Source organism: Odocoileus virginianus, chromosome 28, assembly GCF_023699985.2.
Source record: "Odocoileus virginianus isolate 20LAN1187 ecotype Illinois chromosome 28, Ovbor_1.2, whole genome shotgun sequence".
Taxonomy (NCBI): Eukaryota; Metazoa; Chordata; class Mammalia; order Artiodactyla; family Cervidae; genus Odocoileus; species Odocoileus virginianus.
The window spans coordinates 23,550,926-23,575,386 of NC_069701.1; the positions used below are offsets into that span (position 1 = coordinate 23,550,926).

Consider the following 24,461-nt stretch of genomic DNA (forward strand, 5'->3'; position numbering starts at 1 on the left):
CAAACATACATATAGTTTCACTTCTCTTGGGTAAATACCTAGGAGTGGAATTGTATAGGGCCAAATGGAAAGCATGTGTTTATCCTTATAAAAATGTGAAAGTTTATTTTTCCAGGTAGAGCAGACACGAGGTGGTGACCTGTCCAGATCCCTGAAACTTCTTTCATGGCCTTGGTCTCATTTGTCTACCCACCAGCTAGTGCAGTGGCCACTGCTAGTAGCTTCCACCTGCAATCTTCTCCAAAGGTTTGTCCTTGGGTGACTAGGGCCACCTCACCAGGAGATACCTGGCTAATGGGGAAGTTAAAAACCTTTCTTTCTTGCCTCAAGATAGGACAGACCACATAATAGCTTACACTCAAAGTCAAGATCAGATTTGACTACCTGAAACCACTTCCATATTTAGCTCTGCCCCTTCCCTATTCACTTCCCTCACTCTTACAGATTACCCCTGAGAACACTCCACTAACGAATCCCAGGAATCCCCATTTCGGGCTCCGCTCCTCAGCACAGCCCATAGGATGCTACCTCTACCAAAGTGAGAAGGAGTGGATGAGGAGGAGGGCATCAGGTAACTGAGAAGCTCCGTGGAGGCTGTCCTCTGGAGGCCAGAGTTGGCAGTGGGAGATGCTGTCACAGAACTGGGTTCCCTGGTTTCAACAGGACAGTAGGATCCTGGAGTAATAAAGACACAAACAGCAGCATTAATCATTAGAGGCAAGAGAGCCTTAATTAACCACAGTGAGCAACAACATCAGAACAGCAGCCAGGGGACCTAACCTGGAGGACTCTATGGAGATGGGACCGACCTGAAGTATTCTCGGGCACAGTATTCCCTGGAGCAATAAAGATCTTCAGGCATCAAAGATATCACTTACTATACATAACCAAGAGAAATCAAGAATGAATGAGTAGAAGGCTGAGGTCAGTCACCTCAATAGAGTGCCATGATGCCTCACCTTGTTTTCAGACTATGAGTTCAATCTCAGACCCAGAGCCCATCACCTGGAAGGGAAGCTGATAAGCCCATGCAAGGATGACATCAGAGCAGGGGGTGAGGCAGAGCAGCAGGACCAGGGCTCCATGAGGAGGGTGTCCAGGCAGAGTTGGTCCAGTGGGGTCAGGTTATGAGTTCTATTCCAGAGGTTTAGAAAATAAGTAAATATATTAAGCATAATGAGAGTCAGGTATGAATGCTGTTGGACTGGTGCTGGATTGGAATTGGAGGTATAGATATAAACTAATGGTTTTCAATATATACAAATGGAAATATCCATATTTACCTGTATGTATAGGTATAAACACACAAATCACATATATACACACACAGGTGTATATATAGACACACACACACACATATATATGTATACGTGTATGCAGGTACATAATTTCATGGTGACTGCAGCCATGAAATTAAAAGACGCTTGCTCCTTGGAAGAAAAGCTATGACAAACCTAGACAGCATATTAAAAAGCACAGACATTACTTTGCCAACAAAGGTCCGTCTACTCAAAGCTATGGTTTTTGCAGTAGTTATGTACGGATGTGAGAGTTGGATCATAAAGAAGGCTAAGCACCAAAGAATTGATGCTTTTGTACTGTTGTGTTGGAGAAGACTCTTGAGAGTCCCTTGGACTGCAAGGAGATCAAACCAATCAATTCTAAAGGAAATCAATCCTGGATATTCATTGGAAGGACTGATGCTGAAGCTGAAGCTCCAATACTTTGGCCACCTAAGAGTTGACTCATTAGAAAAGGAGCTGATGCTGGGAAAGATTGAGAGCAGGAGAAGGGGATGACAGAGGATGAGATGGTTGGATGGCATCACTGACTTAATGAACATGAGTTTGAGCAAGCTCCAGGAGATGGTGAAGGACAGGGAAGCCTGGTGTGCTGCAGTCCATGGAATCACAAAGAGTAGGACAGGACTAAGCCACTGCCCAACAACAAATGCAGGTACATGTCTAGTTCTGACAGCGGAGGGAGTCTGGAAGCAGTAATACTCTAATAGATACTTCAAAATACCACTGTCCATTTAAAGAACATAAGACTGTTTGGGGGGGAAAGTGACTGATTTCAGGACTAAAACAGGAAAAGAACAAAGTGACCCTGGAAAAGTCTTACTATTCTAGAAAGTAAGAAAATGTTCAAAGAATGATGGGGACATGTAAAATGAACACAGAAGCCAGCTCAATGAAACTCTCACTGGAAATACCCTGTACAATTTGATCACCAAAATAAATAATTGATAGTACCAGATTATAACTTGTAAATAATAAACATCAATGAGTCCACAATGACACAAATAGATAAGTGAGTGAAATAAATGGGGAAAAGAAAAAGTGTTTCCTTACAGTCGAATGCCAAGTGAAAATTGATAGAATTAGAAAATCAACATTTGGCAACCACTGAAGTAATAATTAAGGCAAGAAATAGCAAAGGATGCTAAAACTAGTGTGCTAAAATGGGATGAGGAATGGAGTTTATGATAGCTTCGAAGTATTTCCCAGCAAAATTCTTACTATTTACAAAAGGGAGAAAAGTAGCTACAGTGGAGAAACACAGCAGACACTATCTTAATCAAGTGATCAAATTAATACCATCAGCGACAGGGCAAATCCATACTATGTAGGGTTGCAATCAGAAAAACACAGCATCACTTTTGTGGTATTTTGGCCCAAACGGATAGCCCAGGTCTAATCATATGTAACTATTAAACAAAACCATTTTGAGGGGCCTTTGACAAAAATAGTGGCCTGTGCTCTTCAAAAAAGATATAAAAGTCATGAACGTTAAGGGAAGATGGGGAAGCTACTGCAGACTGGAGGAGACCGCAGAAGCCTGACACGTGAATGGGACATGTAATGCTGGACAAGATGCCGTAAAGGATGTTCTTGATGAAACTTGAATGGGGCTTTTGTGAGAGAGTATGCACAATTCCTGTGTACTAGTCTTGAAACGTTTCTGTAAGTTTGAAATTGTTTCAAAATAAAACCTTAAAAAAAAAAACTGGGATTTTTTTTTTCCTTAAAAGAAAGAAAGGCTGAGTTCTCTTGGGGGAAGTAGCCTGAAATACCATGCCTGTGGTGCATGCCTGCTCAGTCAGTTCAGTTGTGTCTGACTCTTTGTGACCCCATGGGCTTGTAGCCCACAAGGCTCCTCTGTCCATGTGATTCTGATTAATGTTGAGGTTTGACAGAAAACAAAATTTTGTAAAGCAATCATCCCTCAATTAAAAAATAAACTAAAAAGTTAATTAATTTTAAAAAGAAAGAAAAAAAAAAAAAATACTGGAGTGGGTTGCCATGCCCTCCTCCAGGGGATCTTCCTGACCCAGGGAGCATACATATGTATAGTAGTAATTCCTCCCGTCCTTTCTCAAAGTATTTGGATAACTGTAGTGCCAATGTTTGGGTAAAAAGAAATACCTAGATCTTTGAGGGCTGTTATTTATAGCATCTGAGCTGACATAGACACCCACAGACCCACTAGCGTCTCCTGTTAGAGAGGTGTCAGATTAAGATCAAGTAATAAACACAGTCCTGGACCAAATCCATCTGACAGTGAATTCACCAAGTCCACAGACTAACTGGAGCCATCTCTCCAGCTCTTAAATATATAGTTGGATTGGTCTTACTTAGCAGTTAGCAAAAGCCCATATTGGTTCCTTGACCCATGGAGTAAAAGCTACTGTGTATGAAAGATCAAGTAGAAGTCCCTGAAACTATACCCTCTTCTAGACAAAATAATAACACTGCATTCCAGGGGGAACAGCAGAGACTGGTACTATCCTCAAAGATTTAAATGATGCAGAGGTCATTATCTCAACCATATGTCCATTTGGTTCACAAGTCTGGCCCTTGGAAGAAGCAAACGAATACAGTAGATGACAGTGGACTATTCACATCTACCAAGAAGTCGTGCCAAGGGCAGCTGCAACTCTACACTTAGCATCTTCTCTAGAAGATGATAATGTGGTATCCAGTACATGGCGCTGCTTTGGATCTGGCATTATTTTTAATATCCATAAGGAAGGAGGACTGGAAGGAGTTTGCTTCAGGTGGGATGGGCAGAGTAGATAACTATTACACTCTCTGTCACAAAATATTCTGAAGGGACCTAGGCCATCTGGACATTCCAGAAAGTACTGTACTGGTCCACTATATTGATGACAGCATATTAATTTGACCTGGTGACCATGAAGTGGCAACTACTCTGGATATCCAGGAGATAAATATTACAAAAACTCAGGAGTCTGCCTCCCACATTGATGAAGTTTAGGGATTCAGTACTTTGCCAGGATATCCCCTTCAAAGTAAAATACCTGATACTGTACATTATACCTACTGCTACCAAGAAAGAGCATTGATAAGCCTCTTGGGGGTTTGGAAGCAGCATATATCATACTGCTATGAACTATTTATTGAGTGATATGGAAGGATGCCAGTTTTGAGAGGAACTCTCTATGATCTGGCTACTGCTGCTGCTGATGTCCAATGTGTCAGCAACAAAGACCCACGCTCAAGCCCCCAGTATGGTACCATCCTTCAAGGAGCCCAGCAAGCCACCTATTGCTATTCTGACTACAAATGGAACCTTCCATCCTGGAGATGGCAGCAATTCATCCGTCTAGGACTGGCACACATTCTGGGTATATCGTTTGCCTTTCCTGCCTGGAGTGTCTTCCGTAGCACCATTATTTTAAGGCTCACAGAGTCAGAGCCAGCACCAAGGTGAGGCAGTACAAGACTTCCCCGGTGGTCCAGTGGCTAAGGTTCCATGCTCCCAATGCAGAGGGTCTGGGTTCAATCCCTGGTCAGGGAACTAGATCCCACATGCCGAACTAAAGATCCTGAAGGCCACAACTAAGACCCAATGCAACCAAATAAATACATGTTTGAATAAATAAATAAAAGACTCAAGACATTTTTTTAAAAAGGAGCGACTATCATCTTAAGGTTTGCACCTTAGGCAACTCACCTTTGTCACTCTTGTCCCATTACTGTACAGAGTATCTGGTTTACCAGCAAGAAACCATGGACAATATTACTTTGGCCCAAGGAACCCTATCAAGGACAAAGAAGAAAGCAGCAGGCACACAGTATCCACTGATCTTATCACACACCACGTCATCCAAAAGAGGCTAATCTGATATTGGTTAAATGGCCTCTTAAAGACACAGGCAAGGGGCCAGGCATCCTTAAACCAATGGCTATTATAGATGAAATATCCTCCAAGGGCAAAATATTCCATCCGGGAACCAGGAGAGAGAAATAAGAGAGTCTCTGCTCACCTTCATTCCCTGTGACCCACTTAGGGAATCTGCACTTCCCATACCTGCAACCCTGGACTCTGGGAGTCTAGAGGCCCTCTCCTCCAAAGCTTACACCAGGGGACAAAATAAGAGTCTCACTGAACCCAACGCTATTGCTGCCTCCTGGACACTTTCTGCTCCTCCTGCAAATACACCAGCAGTCCAAGCAAGGCCTCGCCTGACTGCCAGGAGTGACTGGCACTTACCACCATGAGGAGGTGGGGGCAAGGAGGAATGCTTGCCCCTGGTGTGTCTCTTTTTACTCTCCTGACAAGTTTAACTGTAAATGAGCAACAGAGAGCAACCAAGGCCTGATAAGGACGTGCTAATAAGGCATTCAGACCCCCTAAGGGTCTAGTCAAGCCACCCAGACCAGCAGAAATGCTAAACAGAGGTGAAGACGACTCTCTAATGGGTGGGCAACAAGGGAGATGATGAGTGTCAATGGCAGTCCCGGGGCCAGCCACAGAGCGGGGGCTATAACTCATCCCATCCTCACTTGTAACTTTCACTACGAATTGTGGCCATCCAGACTGCCGGAGAAGCTGGGACAAAACAAAGTAAATTCAGCCCGAGATGCAAGGGGATCTGAGTGGTGAGGGAGGTAGATGACAGGAGAAGTTACTGGTGCCCCCAAGATCCTCTTTTCCAGCCTGGTACACGTATTCCCCAACTACCAACTGAATTCCTGCCAAGAGATAACCAAACTCCACCCCAAAATTGTCTTTCGGTGACTGCAGTCACCTCACGATCTACATCACCCCCAACCCAGGCTGCCTCCAGCCAATGACTGCCCAGAGTCAGAGTGAGCCGAAGCCCAGCTTCCCTGCCTAAAGTTTAGGCAAGCTCTGGAGTACAGTGTGCACGTCCAAGCTCTCTGCAAGATTCGGCTGAAGCTCGACTTTGCTGAAATATATTCTTGCTGAGCAGCTTCTCCCACGCCTGACTTTCCCCATTCCTGTACAGGCTTCACCTGAGAGCACGCCGTAATAAATTACGTGCCCACGAATCCCCATCTCAGATTCTGCTTCTAAAGAATCTGACCTGCATTTACAAAAGTGATTTTAGTTTTAATGCAAATACAGAATTTAAATAAAGCTCAGTTTGAAGCAATGGCAAATGCGATTTGGAAGTCATCCTTAAGACCAGCAATTCCCAAGTTTGTGAGTGAAATCACATGGCAAAATTCTGAAAATGACATGTCTAGGTCCTATCCTAGACCTCCTTAACCAAAATCCCAGAAATGTGACTTAGGCGTCTCAATTTTTAAAAAGTTCTCCCAATACGATATTTCAGGCTTTCCAGGTGGTGCCAGTGACAAAGAACCCGCTTGCCAATGCACAAGATGTAAGAGATGCAGGTTCAATCCCTGGGTTGGGAAGATCCCCTGGAGAAGATCCCCTGGCAACAGACTCCAGTATTATTGCCTGGAGAATCCCATAGACAGAGGAGCCTGGCAGACTGCAATTCATAGGGTCACAAAGAGTCAGACATCACTCAGGCAGCTGAGCATGAGCACGATACAAAATTTCAGCTCATTAAGGTTTTGGAAAGATGGGAAATAGATGGGAAAAAATGGAAACAGTGATACACTTCATTTTCTTGGGCTCCAAAATCACTGCAGGCGGTGACTGCAGCCATGAAATTAAAAGATGCTTGCTCCTTGGAAGAAAAGCTATGACAAACCTAGACAGCATTTTAAAAAACAGCATCAAACATCACTTTACCAACAAAGATCCATATAGTCAAAGCTATGGTTTTTCTAGTAGTCATGTACAACTGTGAGAGTTGGACCGTAAAGAAGGCTGAGCACCAAAGAATTGATGCTTTTGAATTTTGGTGCTGGCGAAGACTCTTGAGAGTCCCTTGGACAGCAAGGAGATCAAACCAGTCCATCCTAAAGGAAATCAACCCTGACTATTCATTGGAAGGACTGACGCTAAAGCTCTTATATTTTGGCCACCTGATACAAAGAGCTGACTCACTGGAAAAGATCTTGATGCTTGGCAAGACTGAAGGCAGGAGGAGAAGAGGATGACAGAGGATGAGATGGTTGGATGGCATCACTGATGCAATGGACATAAGTTTGAGCAAACTCTGGGAGATGGTGAAGGACAGAAAAGCCTGGCATACTGCAGTCCATGGGGTTGCAAAGAGTGGGACATGGCTTAGCAACTGAACAACAACAAAAAGGTTTTAGAACCCACTAGTTTAGACAACTTACTTGTTTTAAATGGCTGCTATATACCTCTCTCTATACAAACTTGTGGAATGTGCAAGATAAAATTTTCAGGTCCTTCCCAATACTACATGTCTGTGATTCAACTAACTCTTCATTACAAACCAACATCTCATAATTGAAAAAAAAAAAAAAAGTGCAAATTCCCTGGAGGTCTAGTGGTTAGGACTACATACTTCCACTGCAGGGGCCACAGGTTCAATCCTTGGTCAGGGAATTAAGATCCCACATGCCAAGCAGCAGCCAAAAAAAAAAAAAAAAAAAAAAAAATCAGTGATCTTGATTTTAAATCAATCTTAGTATGATTTTTCATTAAAACTATGTGAAAGTGAAAGTCACTCAGTCATGTCTGACTCTTTGAAACCCCATGGACTATACAGTCCATGGAATTCTCCAGGCCAGAATACTACAGCGGGTAGTCTTTCCCTTCTCCAGGGGATCTTCCCAACTCAGGGATCAAACCCAGGTCTCCCATATTGCATGTGGATTCTTTACCAGTTGAGCCACAAGGGAAGCCCATTAAAACTTGAATTCAATATAAAATTGAACATAAACATTTCTGATTATGGTATATGTTTGATTGCATTTGTGAAATGGTAATAATTCTTTTTAGTATATAAGTTACACATGTTACTGCATTAGTTGAAATAGACTAACTTCCCTCGTCAGCAGTTAGCAAAGAATCTGCCTGCAATGCTGAAGACCTGGGTTCAACTCCTCGGTTGGGAAGATCTCCTGGAGAAGGAAATGGCAACCCACTCCAGTATTCTTGCCTGGAGAATCCCTTGGACAGAGGAGCCCGGTGGGCTGCAGTCCATGGGGTCACAAGAGTTAAATACGACTTAGCGACTAAACCACCAACGCTGGGGGAACAACCACCACAAAAATCTCAGTGTCATAACCCAGTAAAAGTTTGTTTCCTTTTCGTCAAAGTCCACAGCATGTCTGGGCACCTCTTCAGTGCAGCTGTCCTCCTGACCCACTCCTCAGCAGTGTAGGAAGCTTCCCATCTTAAGGCACGTCAGTCTCAACACAAGACCTGGAATTCCCTGGTGCTAGAAAGACTCATGCTGGAAATTAAATGCAGTGGCCCTGAGGCAATCCTGACTATTCTGATCACATGGGTCCCTCCTTATTGGCCAAAATTAGTCATATGATCCTACAATAAGTTCGAGAGCCAAGGAAGAGTAGTGTAATCCTACCATAAGGAAGAGTAATCCTGCTGTATGGCCAGAGGAGAGAAGAGCCGAATAGTGGGAAGACTAGCAGTTTCTACAACACTTACTTTTAGAAAGTGGAAAATTCATGAAAATGGAAAAAAAAAATCGTGTGTGTGTGTGTGTGTGTGTGTGTGTTCTATTGGGTTTTGGTTTATTTCAAGTCACTGAAAATACAAGTTCTTTTGTTTTTTGTTTTTATTTTAATTTATTTTTATTAGTTGGAGGCCAACCACTTCACAACATTTCAGTGGGTTTTGTCATACACTGACATGATTCAGCCATCGAGTTACATGTATTCCCCATCCCGATCCCCCCTCCCACCCCCCTCTCCACCCGATTCCTCTGGGTCTTCCCAGTGTACCAGGCCCGGGCACTTGTCTCATGCATCCCACCTGGGCTGGTGATCTGTTTCACTATAGATAATGTTCATGCAGTTCTCTTGAAATATCCCACCCTCATCTTCTCCCACAGAGTCCAAAAGTCTGTTCTGTACATCTGTGTCTTTTTTTCTGTTTTGCATATAGGGTTATCATTACCATCTTTCTAAATTCCATATATATGTGTTAGTATACTGTAATGGTCTTTATCTTTCTGGCTTACTTCATTCTGTATAATGGGCTCCAGTTTCATCCATCTCATTAGAATTGATTCAAATGAATTCTTTTTAATGGCTGAGTAATATTCCATGGTGTATATGTACCACAGCTTCCTCATCCATTCGTCTGCTGATGGGCATCTGGGTTGCTTCCGTGTCCTGGCTATTATAAACAGTGCTGCAATGAACATTGGGGTGCACGTGTCTCTTTCAGATCTGGTTTCCTCGGTGTGTATGCCCAGAAGTGGGATTGCTGGGTCATATGGCAGTTCTATTTCCAGTTTTTTAAGGAATCTCCACACTGGTCTCCATAGTGGCTGTACTAGTTTGCATTCCCACCAACAGTGTAAGAGGGTTCCCTTTTCTCCACACCCTCTCCAGCATTTATTGCTTGTAGACTTTTGGATAGCAGCCATCCTGACTGGCGTGTAATGGTACCTCATTGCGGTTTTGATTTGTATTTCTCTGATAATGAGTGATGTTGAGCATCTTTTCATGTGTTTGTTAGCCATCTGTATGTCTTCTTTGGAGAAATGTCTGTTTAGTTCTTTGGCCCATTTTTTGATTGGGTCATTTATTTTTCTGGAATTGAGCTGCAGGAGTTGCTTGTATATTTTTGAGATTAATCCTTTGTCTGTTGCTTCATTTGTTATTATTTTCCCCCAATCTGAGGGCTGTCTTTTCACCTTGCTTATAGTTTCCTTTGTTGTGCAAAAGCTTTTAAGCTTAATTAGGTCCCATTTGTGTATTTTTGCTTTTATTTCCAATATTCTGGGAGGTGGGTCATAGAGGATCCTGCTGTGATTCATGTCGGAGAGTGTTTTGCCTATGTTCTCCTCTAGGAGTTTTATAGTTTCTGGTCTTACATTTAGATCTTTAATCCATTTTGAGTTTTGAAAATACAAGTTCTTTTGAATAATTTTTTTTTTACAATTCTGCATCCTCACTGGAGAATATTTTTAAAATATACCATTGCATACCAAAGAAAATTTAAAACCATTGCAATCTCACCTCCAAAAAATAATCACGTAAGATTTTTAGTCAAAATTAGAATCATGCTATTCACAGTAGTTTGTAGTATGTTTGTTCTCCTGACAACACATACAGATTCAATTTTTAATTCCCACTTGTTAATGATCATTGATTATGATTTCAGGAAAGGTATTTCTCTCTGGGGCTGAGTTACTCCCTCTCTAAAATGAGGATGTTAGATTAATTTTTAGGGAAATGCAAAGCAAAACTACAATGAGGTACCACCTCACACCACATGATTAAGAAGTCTACAAATAACAAATGCTGGAGAGGATGTGGAGAAAAAGGAACCCTCCTACACCACTGGTGGGAATGTAGCTTGGTGCAGCCACTATGGAAAACTGTATGGAGGCTCCTCAGAAAGCTAAAAGTAGAATTACCATATGACCTAGCAATCCTACTCCTGAGCATATATCCAGACAAAACTACCATTCAAAAAGATACACACATGCCTATGTTCATAATAGCACTATTCACAATAGCCCAAACATGGAAGCAACCTAAATGTGCATCACCAGATGAATGGATAAAAAGATGTGGTGTATATATATTTATATATATAGTGGAATATTACTCAGCCATTAAAAAGAACAGAATAATGCCATTTGCAGCAATACAGATGCAACCAGAAGTTATCATACTAAGTGAAATACATCAGAAAGAGAATTACAAATACTATGATATAACTTGTATGTGGAATCTAAAATATGACACAAAGGAACCTATTTATGAAACAGAAAACAATCACAGACATAGAAAACAGAGTGGCAGTTGCCAAGGCTGAGGGGGCTGGGGGACAAATAGAGTGGACAGTTGGGGTTAGCAGATGTAAGTTTTATACATATATAGAATGGATAAACAACAAAGTCTGACTATATAGCACAGAGAACTATATTCGATATCCTATAATAGATAATAATGGGAGAGAACGTTTTTAAAAGAATGTACACATACATATGTACACGTGCTGTGTGTGTGCTAAGTAGCTTCAGTCGTGTCCAGCCCTGTATGACCCTATGGCTGCAGCTCTCCAGGCTCCTCCAGGCGAGAATTCTTGAGTCAGTTGCCATGCCCTCCTCCAGGGGATCTTCCTGACCCAGGGGCTGAACCCGCATCTCTTGCATTGGCAGTCAGGTACTTTACCACTGAGCCACCTGGGAAGCCCATATATGTGTGTGTGTGTGTGTGTGTGTGTGTATTATATGTGTATAATATATATTATTATATATATAACTGAATCAGTTTCCTTTACAGCAGCAATTAACATAACATTGTAAGTCAACTACATTTCAATTTATAAACTAAAAAAATAAAACGATGATGTTAGAAAAGATCATCTCAAAGATGCTTCCAACTCTAGAGAACTGTAAACATATGCAACTCCTGATGTTTATACAAGTTCCTCTCTTTCCTCTCCTCCCATCTACAGGCTGCACCCAGGATTGACTGTACTTTGGAGAATGAAAACCTTGAACTAGCCTCTCCACTTTCAGGACCCAGAATAGCTCCTAGTGGTAGGGCTCCTGTCTGTCAGCGTGATGCCCAGAGACCTCGATTGCTCTCACTCTGATACACAAAATGTCCTTAGGGTCCCAAGTCTCTGGCCAAAATCTGTTATCAATGTTTGCCAAACCAGACTACTATTCCTTGGAATTATGAATCTTAGAACTTCTGATTAGAAAATAACACTGGGGGTTATTTCCCCCAATAAAATTAAGCTCATAAAACAAGGACTTTGTTTTGTTCACAACTCGTGCATCCTTTCTTTTAGGAATTTTCTGGGATATAGCAGGTACTCAACAAATATTTGCTCATTTAGGTCAGTGGATGTAACCTCATCCCTACACTTTTCTAACAACTGGAAGGAGAAGAAACGCACCCCCCCCCCCAACATCTGCTTCTGCATCTCCAACAACAGAAAGCTGATCATCTCCTGGAGTAACCAATTCCACTGTTGCAGAAAGACAGGTGTAACTAAAGGATGGCCATGTCAAACTCAATACATCCTCCACCCCAACTGCAAAGTTAAGAACTGAAAGGCAAAAGCGTGGAAGTGCCAAACGGGCAAAAGTTGGTTCTTAAAGTAGAAATACAAGCTTCACATATATAACCTTCTCATTTTTAAACTATGTATTACTTTACAGGACATGATATATCCACTTTTAAAATCCTGCCTTAAAGGCTAGGGAGAGGCAGGATTTAAGTTCAGTATTTGTTGCATGGCTGTCTTTTTGCAATTTTCACAAACGTCACCAGGGGGCGAACTTGTTACTTAAATCATCACAATCATCTCTGACGCTGGAGACCAGGAGAGTCTGAAGTGGACTAGAAAAATAATTAACCAGAGACATTTAGATTCTGTCACTGTCCCTCTATATAATAAAGGAATGATGGTAAACATAAGATGCTAAAAGGCAGATGCCTGGGGCACATCGAATCTACTGAGAAGGGTGGATAGAAATCCTTCCTTTAGCACTGATTAAATAACCAGAGCAGAGAAAGCCAAAGACCTACAACTGAATATTATGGTTTCAAGGTGAAGGGGTGCCAGAGCCTTGCCAATCTGGAAGGAGAGTCATAGAGACATTACCTGATGGTGCTATCTTATTCTCTGAATCTCTGGCAGTCTCCTAAAACATTAGGGCTCACATGGAAATACAAGATGGTCTAGGAATTTCTTCCAACCTCTTTTACAGAGGAGAAAATTGGGGCCCAGAGAAAAATTAATTACTTACCCAAGGTCAGATGACAATCGAGTGGTAGAATCAGAATTAAAACCCTGAAGGTCATTTCACTGAGTATTCAATATTTGGCTGGTGGGGAATGGTCTTTAGAAATTACCTTTTGATTTCAGGGCAACCTAAACTCTACTAGTGATTAAGACTTGTCTTTTTAGAAGGGATTATTGATTATGACAGGGTTTCCCTGGTGGCTTAGTGGTAAAGAATCCACCTGCCAATGCAGGAGACATGAGACCCAGGTCTGATCCCTGGGTCAGGAAGATCCCCTGTAGAAAGAAATGGCAACCCACTCCAGTATTCTTGCCTGGAAAATTCCATGGACAGAGTAGCCTAGCAGGCTATATTCCATGGGGTAGCAAAAGAGTCAGACATGACTTAGTGACTAAACAACAACAAATTGACTTTTATATCTTTGCTCAAAAGATAAAAAGAAAGCAAGAGAAAGAAAGAGGGAGGGGAGGAGAAGGGAAGTAAGGTAGGGAGACTGGAGTTTTCTGATGGCCTTGTCTCCAGGCAGCCTCTGTGGCTGCTCGCCCTTCCTAGCAACTGCAGCTATGCTGCATTGTTTGAAGCACTCAATTTTTTCCCCAAATCAAAAGATGAAGGATAAACTCCCAAAACAAAAGGCATTTTTCTTCTAAGGGCTTAGATAAATCATAATTCAAGGACAAAAGAGTCAAGGGTGAGCAATCCCTCAAAAACCATCTGCAGAACAATTAAGCATTGTCAATAGCACAACTCATTTCTGAAGTGCAGACCTGGAGAGCCTTGCCAGCCAGAACCGGAAAGGACCTTGGAATCATCATATTCAGATGCTTCCCTTTACACATGAGGAATCTGTGGTTCACAGAGGGGAAGGGTCATAATTCAAATGCTCACAGACACCAAGGAAACAGGGAGCAAGCTGGGGTCAGATAAGAGATCCCATAGATAGGTTCCAGGAAATATGTAACTTTCCCCTTTACAAAAACAACAGAGCAAGCTTCCTGACAAGTGGCAAATAACACAGGCCCTCAGCCAACGGGGTAAGAGTAGAGACCACGGCAAACTGGACACGGCCTGCTGCAGGGCTGAGTGCTACCCCATTCACTGGTCAGTGTCACGAAGGCACGTGAGCCTGAAGTTACCAGATCTGTTTTGTTGGGGGTTTTTTTAATATGGATTTGTACTTGCAATGTCATAATTTTTTTTTTTCATGATGACAACTAATTTGAATTAGTGATAGGCCAAACAGAGCCCTTCTGGAGTCTGAATTGAACTGCAGGTTTCCGGTGTACACAATCTGGACCAGGGCACTGTGGGCGGCAGGGAGGAGGCGGCCTTCAGCTCAGCCGTCTAACTCACTTTGTGGTCTTCCAGAAACAACTTTTCTTGGGCCTCTGCTTTCTCATCTGAAATGTGAAGGCGGTCTCTGACCTTTGATCCGACACTCTGCAGTTTTCCAGTATTCTTTACAGACAGAGAGTCTAAGTTAGCAAGGCATTGTGGGTAGAGAGTAATCTGGAGGCAAAAGGCCCACAGACTCCTGTCTCTCTCCACATCCCTGTTCCCCTGAAACTGCCAACATCACTTGTCCAAATGGAGCGTATAGCTTCCCCCACCCATTTAAATGGCCCCTCAACTAGCTTTACCCGCAGCATACAGCACCACCCCTCACCTGGTTGCCCAAGTCAAAAACCTTGCCCTCACCTTAAATCCCTCCCTCCCCCACCCCCCCCATCCAATCAGCAAGTCCTATCAATCCCACCGAATCAGCCCCCTAACTATCTCCCTCCCTTTATTCTTACCCCGTTCTAGGCCAGTCTTCATACTGCAGTCAGAGTTGTCTTCCTAAAACACAAGTTCCCAGCTTTAAAATCCTTCCATGGTTGCCTGCTTAAGATGAGGCCCTTGGTTTGGTTTGGTTTGGTTTCTGACCTTCACCCATGCTCTAGCCTTTTCTCCTGCCTCTGCCCCTGGAGTTGGCAAACTCGTGGACAGAAGACGCTGCAGCTGTTCACCAGTGAGCTCCCAGAACTCACCCCAGGCCTAACCCCTGACAGCCACTTCACTTGCTATTTGATGACTGAGTGAATGAATGACCATATGACTCCGAAGATTCCGCTACTAACTAGCTGTGTGACTCTAAAGCATATGCACACACTCTCCATCTGTGAAGTTCCCTGTCCTTACAGGCTGTCAGGAGGAGCAAATTAGACAACAGGAATAAATGGGCTTTGGAACCTACAAAAGCAGGATCTAGGCATTAGTTGCTACATGCGTTCCCTGCTCCAGTTTCCCAGCTCAGTACCTGCCCCACAGCCTTAGAGTATGAGTTGAACGAGTTAATAAATAGAGCATGCTTTGAATAGTACTTGGCATGCTGTAATTACTAAATGAGTAAATATTACTATGATCCCAGCAATGACGGCAACAATGACTGGTCATTACAACCCTCTGAGGTGCCAGAGGTAGAGGACATTTTTGGTTGCACTTTTGGTAACAGCCTTCTGACTTCCTTTTGGATGAAATCTCAGGTGAAGTCTGGATGGGACTGTCAATCAAAGTGTGGCCTCCCCCTAGCCAGTGGGGTGAGCCCACAACCAGAATTCGGCCAATCCACCTCCCACTCTCCCAGGGCTCTGAGAGGTAGGAAAGGCAGCTCCTGCATCCTTGGTACCACCTAGATGTCACTGTGGGGAGGCTCCCAACCCTGCAAACTCCCAGAGCTTCCTGACCACTCTCCCTTCCCAAGCATGCTTCTTCAGTCTTCCCTTCCATCCATGAACTTCCCCATGGCCTTCCAATTAATCCCTCTTTGCCAACGGTCATTTCTACGACTTGTTTCCAGAGACCCCATCCATGCACTGCTTTGCGGTCAGGACATTGGTCAGCCCTGAATTCACTATGTGCCCTGGAGAGGCATTTCTTCTCTCTGAACCTCAGTACCCTCCTCCTAATGTGGGAGCCTTGACGGGAATGGAGGCCCCCAACCCTGGCCCATCAGCCAGAAGCATTTGGGGGAACTTCCTTTAAGACTGACCCTCTCCTCCATCCTACTGAACCAGATTTTCCAGGGAAAGGCCTGAGAATCCAGATATTTTTTAACAGTTCCCCCAAACGATTCTGGGACACAGAGAGTTTGGGAAGCACAGGGCCCCACAGTCTCTGGGGGGCCCTCTGAGAACAGAAGAGCCGGGAGTCTCAGCGCTTCTATGAGGCTTGCTCCTGTCCCAGACACACACATGGTCTGAGTCCAGGTCTCATCACTCTCCCCACTTAGAAACTGCCAGTAGCTTCTCAGCACATCACAATAAAACCCAGAGTCCTCTCAGCCTTCAAGGCCCCCTGCAACCTGGCTCCTGCCCTCCTCTCCCACCTCATCTCTCAGCCTGGCCTTCCTGCTGTGCCCAGAGGAGAAAGTCCTGCCTGGGTAGGTCCTCCCCTTCCCTGCTCAGCAGGCTCCTTCTGATAACTCAAGTCCCTGTTTAAGGGTTATCTCCTCTGAGAGGCCTTCCCTGAACCCCCAAAGTCCAAAGCCTGTCCCCTCTCCACCTGTGCTCTGCATCACCCCATCTCTCTTTCCTTTTTCTTCACTGCACTTACCACTGCCTGAAGTTAGCCTTTCATTCTCTGTTTCCACCCAGTTCTCTGACAGTGTGTCCCCACCAGAATGTAAATTCTGTGAGGGCAGAGAAGCTGACTGTCCTGTTCCCTAACATGTACTCAAGCTTCTGAATCAATGGCTAACTCAGAGTAGGTGCCCCCGAAAATATTTGTTGAATAAATCTGCTTTGCAGGTGCCCAGAGCAGGGCCCATGGGAAAGCCAAAGCTCCAACTCTCACTCCTCCTGACTCAAGTGTTTCTGATGTTTCTTCCTGGGGTTGGCAGCCAGGTGCCCTTGGCCGTCACCTTGAGATGACACCTGTGTTTGTGGCTCTCAGAGGCTTGCCCGAGATCTGTGGCCAGCTCCTTCGGAAGCTCACATCACACCCTCACCTGCACGCACCCCAGCAACTGGTCTCAGCTCAGCTTCTCCTCTGATAAACCTCACTAACGACCTTGGCTTTTCACCCTTCAGGCTTGCAGCCAGGAAATATGACTCCAGAGGTGAGCTCCTAGGAACACAAAGGATGTCCTCCCTTTAAATCAATTGTTTCACACAAAAACTCCACTTTTTATTTTCCCATCTCCATCCCTACAGGATCTGCTGTAAAACCCAAATCGTTGGAAATGGTACTTAGACACTATTCTTAGACCCCTTAAAAGGATTGCCTTTGCAGACTTCGATGTCAGGAAAATGTCCATCTTTCGTCAAAAGATTCCATCAAAATCAGCATCATGAAGTCCCTTGATGCATTTGCTATAACAATGACAGTAAGGGCAGGATCTACAGTCAGAAAACCCTCCTGAAGACTTGCTCTAAGAGTTAAGTGCTAGAGCTGCCTCGAGTTCATCACGGAAACGAGTAGAGAAAAAGGAAGAAAATGAGAAAGGAAAGGAAGAGAAAGAAAACATGAGCCATTAAAAAAAATGACCTACTTTGCCACTTCAGATATATGGTTCTCTCCTTCCTCTCTGAAATTATCATTTAAGTGTTCGGCAAAACTGTTATTGAGTACCTGCTATATATTGGGTATGGTCCATGACACTTGGGATCCAACAGTAATCCAGACAGAAGAAGATGTTCCCCATGGTATTCTAGTGGAAGAAGACAGACAATTAAACAATGAGCATATTAAACATATGAAGTATCTAATTTGCAATTCATAAATGAATTTATTACTATAGACTATACTGTAGAACTTCCTGTGTGCTGCAAAAAGTAAGCAATATTTGAAATACACAATATAGTTAATAAAGCATCCAATACGTTAGAAGATAAAATGCGTCATCATAAAAGCAAAGACAAAAGGAGATCGGGATTGCTGAAGGGAGCAGGAAGAGGCAGGTTCCAGTATGAATTTGGAAGAGGAGTCAGGCTAGACCTCATTGAGAAAGTGACATTGAGCAGACTTGAAGGCTGTGAGGGTATTAGTGCTATTTAACTTGCTGTTTCCCTTCCTTCTTGATATGCAAGAAAATCAGAACCAAATATGAGACTCAAATCCAGTACACTAGAAGAATCCAGAGTGGTGAGCAAATGTGTAGTCTTCTGTCCCTTGGAGAGTCAGGACAGGACAGTGGTTAAGGACATGAGTTCCAAAGCCAAACTAGATTTAAAGACTGGCTCTATGACTTCTCTGGTGGCTCAGAGAGTAGAGCATCTGCCTACAATGTGCGAGACCTGGGTTCGATCCCGGGGTCAGGAAGATCCTCTAGAGAAGGAAATGGCAACCCACTCCAGTACTGTTGCCTGGAAAATCCCATGGACGGAGGAGCCTGATAGGCTACAGTCCATGGGGTCCCAAATGGATGGATACTACTGAGTGACTGAACTTTCACTTTTTCTATAACTGACTAGCTACATAACTTTGGTCATCATATTTAATCTCTCAGAGCCTTGGTTCCCTATAGCCCCAAATAAAGATAATCAGAGCACCCATCTTATAGGACTCTTTTAAGGACTAAATGAAATAAGGTACACAAGTTCCTCTGCAGACTGGAAGAACTCAATAAACATCAGCTGTAATGATTAAGCCTTGGTCTTGTCTCTCAAAGTTTATTTACATCTTCCCCGGTCTTGCTTCTCTGTCTCTATTGATATTTTAACATTGTTTTATGGTTTCTACTTCAGTGGTAAGCAACCTCAAATCCTTTGTGGATTGTGGCGGGTTATATATAAGTAAGTAAATAAATAAAAATCTGGAGAGGGGAACATTTTCACCAAAGCAAAACATTTCATTACTGATGGAGTGAATTGGAAGAGAAGTCAAAAGCAAGAAATATTGACTCTAACAGTCCATCAGAAACCACCAGCAAGACACTCTCTGGTTACTCAGCCTATCTTTCTCTCTCCCAAACCCCTCTGCCTCTCTCCATCAAGAGAGGGTAAGTGAGTCACACAGAATGACTCAGGAAGCCTAAATCCTCCCAACCTCACAACTACCTCATTGCTGGGGACCTTAGAGAACACTCCTTCTTCCCCATCAGAGACGAGAAAGGAAATCGATGGAGATGCTTTTCATGGTGATGAGATTGAAGAAGACAGGTGCTGGCTAAGTGCAGCATCAGATGTAGGTTAGAATCTCATTACTGCTATTAATTAGTGAGGGCTGCAGCCACAGGGAAGTCCTCTGAGCTTTCTGTGCCTCAATGTCCTCACTGGTAACAACAGGACCTCCCTTTCCAAGGGTTTGCGAAGAAGAAAGGAGAGTGCGCACAAGTAACAAGGCTAGCCCTCAATAAATGTTGCTTTCTTTCCTTACCTGTACCCCAGGGCAATGCTCAATGGACTACAGGAATCTGGAAAATTTAAGTAAGAGGATGCACAGGGGAGAAAAGGGGTAGAAGACAAGTTTGAGTATATCTCTAAGCGACAGAAATTCCCTATAAGAACCAAAGGAGAAAGACCATTTTTGATCCCCTCCTATCCTGTAAGTATATTATCATGCTCCTTCCTCACCATAACCCTTTGACCTGGGCATTGTTAGCCACACCTGACAGCTGGGGCTGGGCTATGAACCCAGAGCACATAGGTAGGAATGCTTAGGGGGCAGCTCTGGCCTTCCAAAGTTGACTTTATGAAGGGCAACAACCAGCTTCCACCATAGGACATCCCAGGTACCACTGACAGCAAGGTCTCCTCTCACCCCCAGAGCCATGCCCTTGTGATGCCCCAGCTGGCTTCAGCAAAAACCTGGGCCATGGTGACCTTGCTAAGGCTCCCTCACGCATCAGCCACCAGGGTCTCTGTTCTATGAGCTTGGGCTTTGGAATCAGTGAGATCTTAATTTGAAACACATACCCCTCATATAACAACTGTGGGATTGTAAGGAAGTCATCTCTTTCTGGTTCCTCTTCTGAAAATAGTGATATCAAAATGCCTGCCTCAAGAAGTCACCATGAAGAACATTGGAAGCATACAAAACAGTGCCCAGCCCATACTAAATACTCAGTTATGGTAACTGCTAATGTTACACTGACACTGTCTGGGGAAAATTAGCCTTATGCTGAAGGACGGAGATGATGCTCTCTGGGAGAGAAAGAGGGTCCTTGAGCACTGGCTGACACGTGGACCCATGCTTTCAGACACACCAAGCATCGTGGCCTGCTGATCTGACATTTAGTCCTTCCCCTTATCCCACAAGAAACTACTTGAGGATAATAAGACCCAGCTGGGCTCTGTGCCCCTTCTAGAAAACAACAACAAAAAAAGACAAGGCACTGTTGGTACAGAAAACAGAGGAATGAGGGCTGAGTACTTGCGAATATGAGAGAAAGCTCCATGGAGAAGGGGGTGTTTGAACTGGAACTTAAAAATTAGGTAAGACATGGAGGGGACGGTATTCCATACAAAACCGTGCCCGGCACATACTAAACAGTCAATTATGGTAGCTGCTAATGTTACACTGACACTGTTTGGGGAAAATTAGCCTTATGCTGAAGGATGGAGAAATTCCAGGCTGAAAGCACAGCCTGAACAAAGGCTAGAAATGGGGAAATGCAGTCTGTTTAGAGAAGAGTGTGGTGAGGCTGGAGAACTAGGATGCCAGAGGCCTAAGGTGAGAGCTGGAAGTGAAGGGCCAGCGAACCTTGCCGGCAGGGAACACAAAACAAAGGTCATGACTACCATGGAGAAAATGAGGGGAGTGGGCGTGCATTTAAAATAGAGTGGTCACAGAGCCTGTTTGGGGCGACACTTTTAACAGGTAAAAGAGCAAGCCATGTGACTATCTGGGGGAAGTTTCCAGGCAGAGAAAATACCAGTGCAAAGGCCCTGAGGCCACAGGGTGGCTACCATGTTGGTGATGCACTACAAAGGCCCCTGTGACTGCAGTGGTAGGAAGTGAAGTCAGAGTTAAACAAAAGGAAGCCAGCTCATGGGAGGCCTTGCAGGCCATTGCAGGGGCTGGAGCTTTCCCTTGAATGAGTGGAGAGCCATTGAAGGGTTTGCAGTAACGGAGCGAGGCCATCTGACTTAGGTTTTCAAAGGTTCGCTCTGACCGTGCAGGGGGCCAAGGGTGGCAGCAGGGAAGGAAGCAGGCTGTTGTAGAATTCCAGGCGAAAGAGGGCGGTAGCTGGAATCAGGGTGGTAGCTCTGTGATGGTGCACCTTGGCATCCCCCCGTGTAAAAACGAAGCTTAGGATCCCGGCCCTGTGTGTCTCCCAATATCTCAAAAAGTGGGGACAGAATGGGGCGCCAGCCTGAGGAACGTGGGACTGTGGGGTGCGTGGGCAGCTCCTTGAACTTCCGGCCCCGCGGTGCCCCCCTCCATGAAGCCTAGACAGATGCACGCCCCATGACGCGCGGCAGGAGGGGGAGATCCGGCGGAGGCAGGTTTTACTCCTCAGCGACGGAACTGGGCAGGGTGGTAAGGCGAGTGCCTCCACCGACAGTGCGGGAGCAGGTCCTGGGCACCCGGCCCTGGTGCGCCCCGGATTTGCAACCACTCTGCTTGTGGAGGTCTGGCAATGACAGCTTGCGGGCGTCATGCGGGGAGCGCCACAGCACCCCCTCCATACAATTCCCCCCAGCCCCGGCTGTGACCCCTTTGTCTCGCTTTCCCCTGCCCCCCGTCCGTCTGCCTGTCCCCCCTGCACCGGGTTCGGTGCTCACGACCCTGCCGGGGTCCCTCTGACGGCCGCCGTAGCGGCGCGGCCCGGGCCTCGGGGCTCCCGAGAGGAGAAAATCATGAATGAAATGGATGCGGTGCTCCCGCTCCCCCGCCCTCCCTGTCCAGGCAACCTCGGCGCGGGCGCAGTGTCTGCGGGGACTCCAAGCGGAGTTGCGGGGTGCAGGCGCCCGAGATCAGGGTCAGGCAGGGATGAAGGGTCTGTGATCCCGCCCGACTCGGGCCCCGGACGCCGCCGGAGCTCCCCACCCCCCCGCCCGCCAGCCCCGCGGGCCCTGCGCAATTCCCGGGGAGCCGCGCAAGCCCGCCCGGGGGCGGGGCGGAGCCGGGGCCGAGGGTGCCGAGCGACCCGGCGGCTGCGCCCGAGACTCTGCAGCCGAAGCCCGTTTGGCGAGGCGGCCCGGTGAGGGAGCGCGCACGGAGCGCGGGACAGAGCGCAGGGCAGACGGACCCACGGACGGACGGACGCCCCCGCACACGCAGACGCGCAGAGCTCCGCGAGGTCCCCGTCACATACACACATTCACACACTCGCGCTGACACACACAGGGACACACGCACACTCGCGCGCGCACATCCTCCCGCCAGCCTGCCCGCCCGCTCGCCGGCGCCCGGAGCCCTCTGGCCGGTAAGTGCGGCGCCTCTGTCGGCGCCTTTGTGTGGGGAGCTGGGAGGTGGAGGGCGCAGGGTCCCTCCAAGGGAGGCCCGGCAACTGAGATCTCCTCCAGACCCCCGGGCGGAGAAGCCGGCGCCCGCCCCCGCCACGCCCCCATGGGGCTCCCGACGCCCCCGGACTGGGGGAGGGGTCCTCCACGCCCGGGAGGGGACCCGGCGCTGGGGAGAGGAGAGGGAGCAGCAGCCACTCCCCACGAAGCTCGTGCGCGGTTCCCGAGAGGGGAGGGATCGCGATGGCGGTCCCGGGTCCGAGCCTCTGCTGCCGTGGCGGGTGCGCGGCTCCTGCCTGCATTACCTTTCCAGGGTCCGAAGCTCCGGGGGGAGGTTGGAGATCGCCGCTAGCCCGCTGGCCTTGTTAACCGTGGCTCCCAGCCTTCGCTTCGCCTCCCCCGACCGTGCAGCTTAAACCACCAGTTCCCCCACCCACCCCCAAAATAAAAGCCCAGCGCGTTCCCATCCCCCAGCGTGCCCCTTCGGCCGGCTGAGGCCCAGACTCCTGCAAAACCTGGAGATTGCTCGAGTCAGAGCTCTGAGGGGCTTACCGTCCCAGGGGTCGTGTGGCTTTCGAGGGTCAGGACCAGGTGAACCCTGGGAATTCATTTAGCCCCCTCATTCTACAGATGGGGAAACTGAGGCCCAGGGAGGTGGCTTGACCAAGGTCACAGGAGGGTTCAAGGCAAAGCCTGCCTTAGGATCTAGCATCCCTGGCTTTCAGACTTACTTCCTCTCCTATACAATTCCATCCTTATCCTCACCGAAACCCTAGAACATAAACATTTACCCCAGTGTATCAGTAAAGTCTTCGTGATTCCAGCCCTGCCCCCCTCACCCCCTTGGAGCGGCAGGTGCCATTCATTGGCACCTGTTAAAAAAAAAAAAGGCTGGCCTTCAATTTGCCTCTTTCAGCCTCACAGGAGATCTCTCTTAAGCAGGTACTCCAGGTTTGAGATTTAGTGTGGGAGAATGAAGCAGACCTGGACAGGAGATCAGATTCCAGGGTCTCAGTCCTGTTCCCCGGAAATCACAGAACCAGCGTCCTCAATTGGACCAGGTGGTGTTGTGGTTGAGGAGCCACCCCCTCCCAACACTTTGACCTGCCGATATGCCTCCCCCCACTCGCCACTGCTCCTTAAGAGCCCCAGCCTTCTGACCCAACCGAGCTCCCTTCATCATCCCTTTGCAGAGGCCTCCAGGGCCTTCCTGTCCGGCCATCTCTCCCTCCTTGATGTTTGTTGGGTGCCGCCTCTTGGTACTGCTGATGGAGCTGCTGGGGGAGGGCGGGGGGCTTGAGTGACAGCCCCATCAGGCTCTGGTGGTGGCTCAGGGCAAGGCTCCCTCAAGGGCAGCTGGGTGTCCCCAAAGCTGAACCCAGTGCCTGGTGCAGAGGGGTGTCCTGAGAGGTGTGTTGATGGAGTGAGTGCAAGGTGGCTGGTGAATGGATAAAGTCAGTCACCTTTGGAAAGACTCTGTTGGATGGGGGAGTTGGCAAGGACAATATTCAGTCTCTAGGGGCCTGAGGCTCTTGTCTCGGGAGCTTCCTTCTTGAGGGAGCAGCCTGGCAAGGAGCAGAGACAGGGTGACCAGCTGGCATCACTCCAGGAGCAACCACTCATGTTGTTGTGTATGTAAACGGCATAGTGCTCCAGAAGCACCATTTGCATAGACTTCATAATGAGTGGTGGCCCTTGAGTTGCAACACGGTGTCTCTCACCCTCAGAGTGAAGAGATCTGGGTTCCAGGTCTCCTTCCTGGCTGGACAATTTCAGTGAATGCTTATAACCTCTCTGGGTCGAAATTTCTTCACCCAAAAAATAAGATCATTGGATTGGAGATTTTCAGGATAGCTTTCAGGTCTGAACTGTTAGTGTGGTGGGGGGAGGGAGGAAGCACTAATTTATATAACTGCTGTGGGCCTGGTTTTCCTCTTCTA

At 46.3% G+C, this 24,461-nt stretch overlaps 1 protein-coding gene and 1 long non-coding RNA gene across 7 annotated transcripts in view; one reads left to right on the forward strand and one right to left on the reverse strand.

Moving 5' to 3' along the window:
* Positions 1-70: 70 nt before the first annotated feature.
* LOC139031813 (uncharacterized) lies at positions 71-22,916 on the reverse strand. Its single transcript, XR_011484332.1, has 3 exons — positions 22,827-22,916; positions 17,744-17,822; positions 71-675 (listed from the first exon to the last, which is right to left on the reverse strand). It is a non-coding gene; the product is annotated as an uncharacterized lncRNA (long non-coding RNA).
* PTPN5 (protein tyrosine phosphatase non-receptor type 5) overlaps positions 22,005-24,461 on the forward strand; it is a 56,694-nt gene continuing 54,237 nt past the window's right edge. For all 6 annotated transcript variants that reach the window (XM_070457302.1, XM_070457305.1, XM_070457303.1 and 3 more), the window contains exon 1: positions 22,005-22,484. The gene's annotated coding sequence lies outside the window, so the exon portion shown is untranslated. The remainder of the gene's footprint in view (positions 22,485-24,461) is intronic.